Below are 6913 nucleotides of genomic sequence, written 5' to 3'. Positions count from 1 at the left end.
GGCCTGGAGAGGTTTATCTCAGCACCACATTGCACACGAGGGCAGGATTCCACTCCACGTACAGACACCCACTGTCAAAAGTCTTTATTAGCAACACACACACTCTTGAACTTGAGCTTGTACACAATCATGCACACTTTCAAGAACACTTTCAATCACATACTCTCATTTTCCACCAGCCCACACACACACACACACACACACACACACACACACATAAAAAAAGTGTTAAAATGACAAACCCACTGCAGATAAAATTGAAAGGAAAACTGCAGGGAGTATCCCTCAGAAACAGCTCCCTCACTGATTCATACTTAATCTTGAGCCCTCAAGCACAACGAGGTCTGCACTTGATTGTGTGATTGGTTTCCAGTTATAAACTGCCATTAATGTAGCTAATGATGATTAGTGGAAGAGATATCTCACTGGAGTTACAGCTCGTAAACTTGAATATTAAGCTGTACGTGAGAGGAATTTCAAATGTGAAATACGGAAATTATCGGCAATATAATGCTCACTGTCGTCATTTCAGAAATAAAACTTGAATGTCATACATTTAAGTCATTTAGCAGATGCTCTTATCCAAAGATAATCATGGTAGCCACCACTTATATTTTCATCCTACTTGGAATAATGAGAACTCTGGTGATACAAATATCATGCCCAACCAACTCATCTAACAAGCTACATGGGACCTTCCGTTGAGATGTGAAAGATGTACAGGTTTGTGTGTGTGTGTGTGTGTGTGTGTGTGTGTGTGTGTGTGTGTGTGTGTGTGTGTGTGTGTGTGTGTGTGTGTGTGTGTGTGTGTATATATATATATATATATATAGCGATTAGTGATACAATTATGACCAAATGCCTAATATTGTGTAGGTCCCCCTTTTGCCATCACAACAGCCCTGGCCAATCGAGGCATGGCCCTTGACAAAGTCGCTCAGATCCTTACACTTGCCCATTTTTCCTGCTTCTAACACATCAACTTTAAGGACAGAATGTTCAATTGCCTAATATATCCCATATCAGTGTTATTCACTTCAACTGTCAGTGGTCATAATGTTATGGCTGATCGGTATATACATACACATACACATACACATACATATATATATATATACACATACACATACACACAGTGGATATAGAAAGTCTACACACCCCTGTTAAAATGCCAGGTTTTTGTGATGTAAAATAATGAGACAAAGATGAATCATGTCAGAAAATTTTTCACTTACACTCACCTAAAGGATTATTAGGAATACCTGTTAAATTTCTTCTTAATGCAATTATCTAATCAACCAATCACATGGCAGTTGCTTCAATGCATTTAGGGGTGTGGTCCTGGTCAAGACAATCTCCTGAACTCCAAACTGAATGTCAGAATGGGAAAGAAAGGTGATTTAAGCTATTTTGAGCGTGGCATGGTTGTTGGTGCCAGACGGGCCGGTCTGAGTATTTCACAATCTGCTCAGTTACTGGGATTTTCACGCACGCCCATTTCTAGGGTTTACGAAGAATGGTGTGAAAAGGGAAAAACATCCAGTATGCGGCAGTCCTGTGGGCCAAAATGCCTTGTTGATCCTAGAGGTCAGAGGAGAATGGGCCGACTGATTCAAAAAACCACTCGTTACAACCGAGGCATGCAGCAAAGCATTTGTGAACCCACAACACGCACAACCTTGAGGCGGATGGGCTAAAACAGCAGAAGACCCCACCGGGTACCACTCATCTCCACTACAAATAGGAAAAAGAGGCTACAATTTGCACAAGCTCGCCAAAATTGAACAGAAGACTGGAAGAATGTTGCCTGGTCTGATGAGTCTCGATTTCTGTTGAGACATTCAGATGAGTCAGAATTTGGCGTAAACAGAATGAGAACATGGATCCATCATGCCTTGTTACCACTGTGCAGACTGGTGGTGGTGGTGGTGTAATGGTGTGGGGGATGTTTTCTTGGCACACTTTAGGCCCCTTAGTGCCAACTGGGCATTGTTTAAATGCCACGGCCTACCTGAGCATTGTTTCTGACCATGTCCATCCCTTTATGACCACCATGTACCCATCCTCTGATGGCTACTTCCAGCAGGATAATGCACCATGTCACAAAGCTCGAATCATTTCTAACTGGTTTCTTGAACATGACAATGAGTTCACTGTACTGAAATGGCCCCCACAGTCACCAGATCTCAACCCAATAGAGCATCTTTGGGATGTGGTGGAACGGGAGCTTCGTGCCCTGGATGTGCTCACAATTAACCAATCACATTCAAACATGTTAAATAGAAGTCATTACACACCTGCCATCATTTAAAGTGACTCAGATTAATCACAAATAAAGTTCAGCTGTTCTAGCAGGATTTTCCAGACATTTTCTTAGATGCATCTCAGAGCAAAAGCCATGGTCCGCAGAGAGCTTCCAAGGCATCAGAGGGATCTCATTGTTGAAAGATATCCGTCTGGAGAAGGGTACAAAATAATTTCCAAAGCATTAGATATGCCATGGAACACAGTGAAGAAAGTCATTATCAAGTGGAGAAAATATGGCACAACAGAGACATTACCAAGAACTGGACATCCCTCCAAAATGTATGAAAAGACAAGAAGAAAACTGGTCAGGGAGGCTTCCAAGAGGAAGCCCCTTCCAGCCAGAGCCCAGACCTGAATCCAGTTGAACATCTGTGGGGTGATCTGAAGAGGGCTGTGCACAGGAGATGTCTTCGCAATCTGACAGATTTGGAATGCTTTTGCAAAGAAGAGTGGGCAAATATTGCCAAGTCAAGATGTACCATGCTAATAGACTCCTACCCAAATAGACTAATAATAAATCAATTTTTTTTAATAAAATCAAAAATAGATTCAACAAAGTATTAGTTTAAGGGTTGACACTAATGCAACCAGGTTATTGTAAGTTTTTTATTTATTTGTTTTCTCCCTCAAAGATTTCAGTTTGTTTTTCAACTGAATTGTTCACGTTATAGGTCACATTAAAGGTGGAAAAACTTCTGACATGTTTTATCTTTGTCTCATTCTTTTACATCACAAGAACCTGGCATTTTAACAGGGGTGTGTAGACATTTTATATCCACTGTACCTATGCTCATCTATTGTGCTAAAATGTTATGTTATTATTATTTTCTTCACTGGCTAATCAAAAAATAAAATATTGTTTTCCCACATAAATCTCCATCTGTAAATGATGACTTGATAAATAAGTGCAGGCATTGCTCATATCATTTTGTATTCTTATCTATCACATATTAACCCCCACCCCAAAAAATAAACCTACATCTATATTTGACTTTTGAAAATAACCTATTGACTTCCTTAATGTATCCCAACAGCAGGACTACAGGCACACCATCCTCATAGGGTTTCCTACCAAACCTGTTAACATGTAACTAAAATCAAGGTGACTGCAGCAAGGGTCATGGCTAGATGTAAGAACAGTTCAGCTACCGTGCAGGGAAGGTACATGTTGGATACAAGCATGTACCCCAGGAAATACCATACCACTGTGGCAACACTGAGTGATTAGGTCCAATATTCAGTATCTCTGTCGCTTTCCCACATTCACATACAACAAGCATTCAGTTGCTCAGTTCAGATGTTGCTCGTTTGAGAATGGACACTTAATGGGGTGTTAACTTACTGCTCAGAAAAATGCAACCCACTTCAAAATATTAGTTGTTTAGTTCAGATGTTATTTAGTTGAGAAAGGCCAGTTAATGCAGCTTAAAAATATTAAATGTTTGTGCAGGAATCTGGTGTAACAGGCTACACTCCTGATTCTGGACCACACATGCCCCCTAGTGACCAGGGTTCAAGTCTTGTCTATCCAGCCCCTGCCTTCTACTGCCATTAAAAACAGAAATATTTCATGATTTGTATTGTTATTTTATTACTTCTGCCACACAAAATGTGAAACATTGCAAGGTTTTTCTCATGTTCTCAATTATTCTTATAAGGATATCAAAATGTTGTTGAATGTCTCAGTTTATCATTTTTTTCAAAATGCTTCATTTCAACAAAAGGCCTGTTACAACTAACCCAGGAGGTGGATTAGAATGTAACATTTCACTCCTCATATTCGAGACAATCATACTTTGTCTTTTCAGCTCCTACAGTAGATCAGTTTGTAGCGAACAGATGTAGTGTTTGTATGAACATGTTAATATAGCTTAAACAATCTCGGAGACTTGACTTGTTTATTTTTTATTACAACCATCCCTGCTACACTGCTACAGGAAGCAGGAGTTAATGAAAAATGCATAATATACCCAGAGAGGAGCAGCAGCTTTTTTTGTCAAATCACATGTCAACTTGTCCTACAGTCCAATGGTATAGCCAACGTGTGAAATATCAAACAGCTGATGGTTGAACAGCGGAATGTGGCTGTGAATGCACAGCAGTAGGTTGGAAAAACTGAATGAGTCAGGGTCAAGGGATTGCTTGATAGATAACCTTATAAAACAATGAGGATCAAGCATTGTACAGACACCAAATAACTATGTTATACCAGAAAAGCGTACTGAATGACCTGCCAGGAAAATGTGAGCACCCAGTCGACTGGCCCACGTGTCGAGATAGATTCACAGGGTAGCCTACATAGCGGCAACAAAGATAAATAATGAAGGAGATGTCCAAGTGAGAGCACTCAAATACTATATGGGCCCTGAATCGGAATATATATTTAGGACATTGATGTTCGACGAAGATAGAGATTAATTCGACGGATATATGTAAATAGTTTGAGCGCTACTTTTTGTCGAAGAAAAAAGGTTATCTACCAGAAGACGTGCCTCTACCCGCATACGGGGAATTATTGAATTAAAGACATTCTCATCGCGGGAATTCCAGACAAGGAACTCTCGAGAAAAGCTGATGACAACTCTTACTTTGGAGACCGCGGTCCAGATGGTATGGCAAACAGAAAATGTCGCTCAACAAATAACACAGCAGGAGGGAGCAGCTTTCAGGAATCCCATGAAATCCCAATGGCACTACAGAAAAAAGGGATGACAACCGTCCAGGAAGAGAAGGACATGATAAAGACTAGATGAGAGAAAACCTATAACCTAAAAAGTTCCGGTGCCAGATATGTGGGAAAACAAGGCACGAGGAAGTATAATTTACCCACCACAGTACAGAGGACAAACTACAAAACTAGCTAGTGCCAGTTCTCATCACTAAACGCCACCAGTGGGTTTTGGCAAATATCATTACACAGCGAGAAGTGCCTCCTTACGGCGGTCATAACTGTTTGGGAGATATTGTTTCAAACGTCTCCCTTTTGGAATTTGCAAAGCATTGGATTTGTTGATTGGGGTGGAAGGCGTGACAGTGTAAATAAATGATGTTATAGTCTACGGGAGTGATGTGAGAGAGCAGCAACTGAAGCTCGTCTTGAAAAGAGTCAAGCAGCCAGGGCTAAGGTTGAACAGGGACAAGTCTGTGTTCACGCACAGTGGGCTACAGGTCCTAGGACAGATAGTTAATAAGGATGGAATTCGGACAGTTAAAGAGAAGATGCAAGCTATCGCTGACCTATACTAAGAATGTGCAGGAACTGAAAAGGGTTCTGGGCATGATCAACTACACAGGAAAGTACACTGCTGAAAAATATTAAGGGAACACGTAATCATTGCAGTATAACACCAAGTAAATTAAACTTCCGGGATATCAATCTGTCCTGTCAAGAAGCATAAGCAATTGTAAATCAATGTCAACTTTTGGTGCAATGAAAGTGACAACAGGTGCACTGGAGAGGCAACAGACAGTCAGGACCACCCCCAGTAAGGGAATGGTTTTGCAAGTGGTGGCCACAGACAATTGCTCTCCTTATCCTTCCTGAATGATTCGTCTCTAGTATTGTGTTTTGCTAGTGTTCTTGTCACTACGGCTAGCATGAGGTGGTACCTGCAGCCCATTCTGGTTGCACAGGTAATCCAGCTCCTCCAGGATGGCACATCCATACCTGCCGTATCCATACCTGTATCTTCTGGTACAGTCTCAAGAGCATGGACGAGATACTAGGAGATGGGCCGTTTCACGAGGAGAGCTGGACAGGGCCGTAGAAGGGCATCAAGCAAGCAGCAGGACCAGCATCTGCTCCTTTGTGTGAGGAGGAACAGGAGGAGCACTGCCAGAGCCCTACAAAATGACCTCCACCGGGCTACTGGTGTGAATGTTTCTGACCAAACTGTCACAAACAGACTCACAAACAGACTCCTCTAGTGGGACCTGTGCTCACAGTCCATCACCATGCAGCTTGATCGGCATTCGCCAGAGAACACCAAAATTGGCAGGCGCACCATTAGCGCCGCGTTCTCTTCTCTTCGCCCTGAGTACATTTGACAGACGTGAAAGTCTGGAGACACCGCGGTGAATGTTATGCTGCCTGCAACATCATCCAGCATGACCAGTGGGTCAGTGATGGGGAGGCGTATCCTTAGAGGGTCACACAGACCTCCATGTGCTAGCCAACGGTACCCTGACTGTACAGGGATGAAATCCTCAGACCTATTGTCAGAACTTATACTGGTGCGGTAGGCCCTGGGTACCTCCTGGTGCGGGACAATGCCTGGCCTCATGTGGCCAGAGTGTGTAGACAGTTCCTGGATGACGAAGGCATTGATGCTATTGACTGGCCCTCATGTTCCACAGACCTGAGTCCAATTAAGAACCTCTGGATGGTATGTATCGGTGCATCTGACGGCGCCAAGTAGTACCACAAACTGTCCAGGAGCTCACTGATGCCCTGATACAGGTCTGGGAGGAGATCCTCCAGGACACCAATCGTCGTCTCATCAGGAGCAAGCCCAGACGTTGTCAGTAATGCAGACAGGCACATGGGGGCCATACACACTACTGAGTCACATTGAGTTGCCATGATGAAATTCATGCAAGTTGGAAC

Source organism: Esox lucius, chromosome 10 (genome assembly GCF_011004845.1).
Source record: "Esox lucius isolate fEsoLuc1 chromosome 10, fEsoLuc1.pri, whole genome shotgun sequence".
In the NCBI taxonomy this organism is placed as follows: Eukaryota; Metazoa; Chordata; class Actinopteri; order Esociformes; family Esocidae; genus Esox; species Esox lucius.
This window is presented reverse-complemented; position numbering follows the sequence as displayed.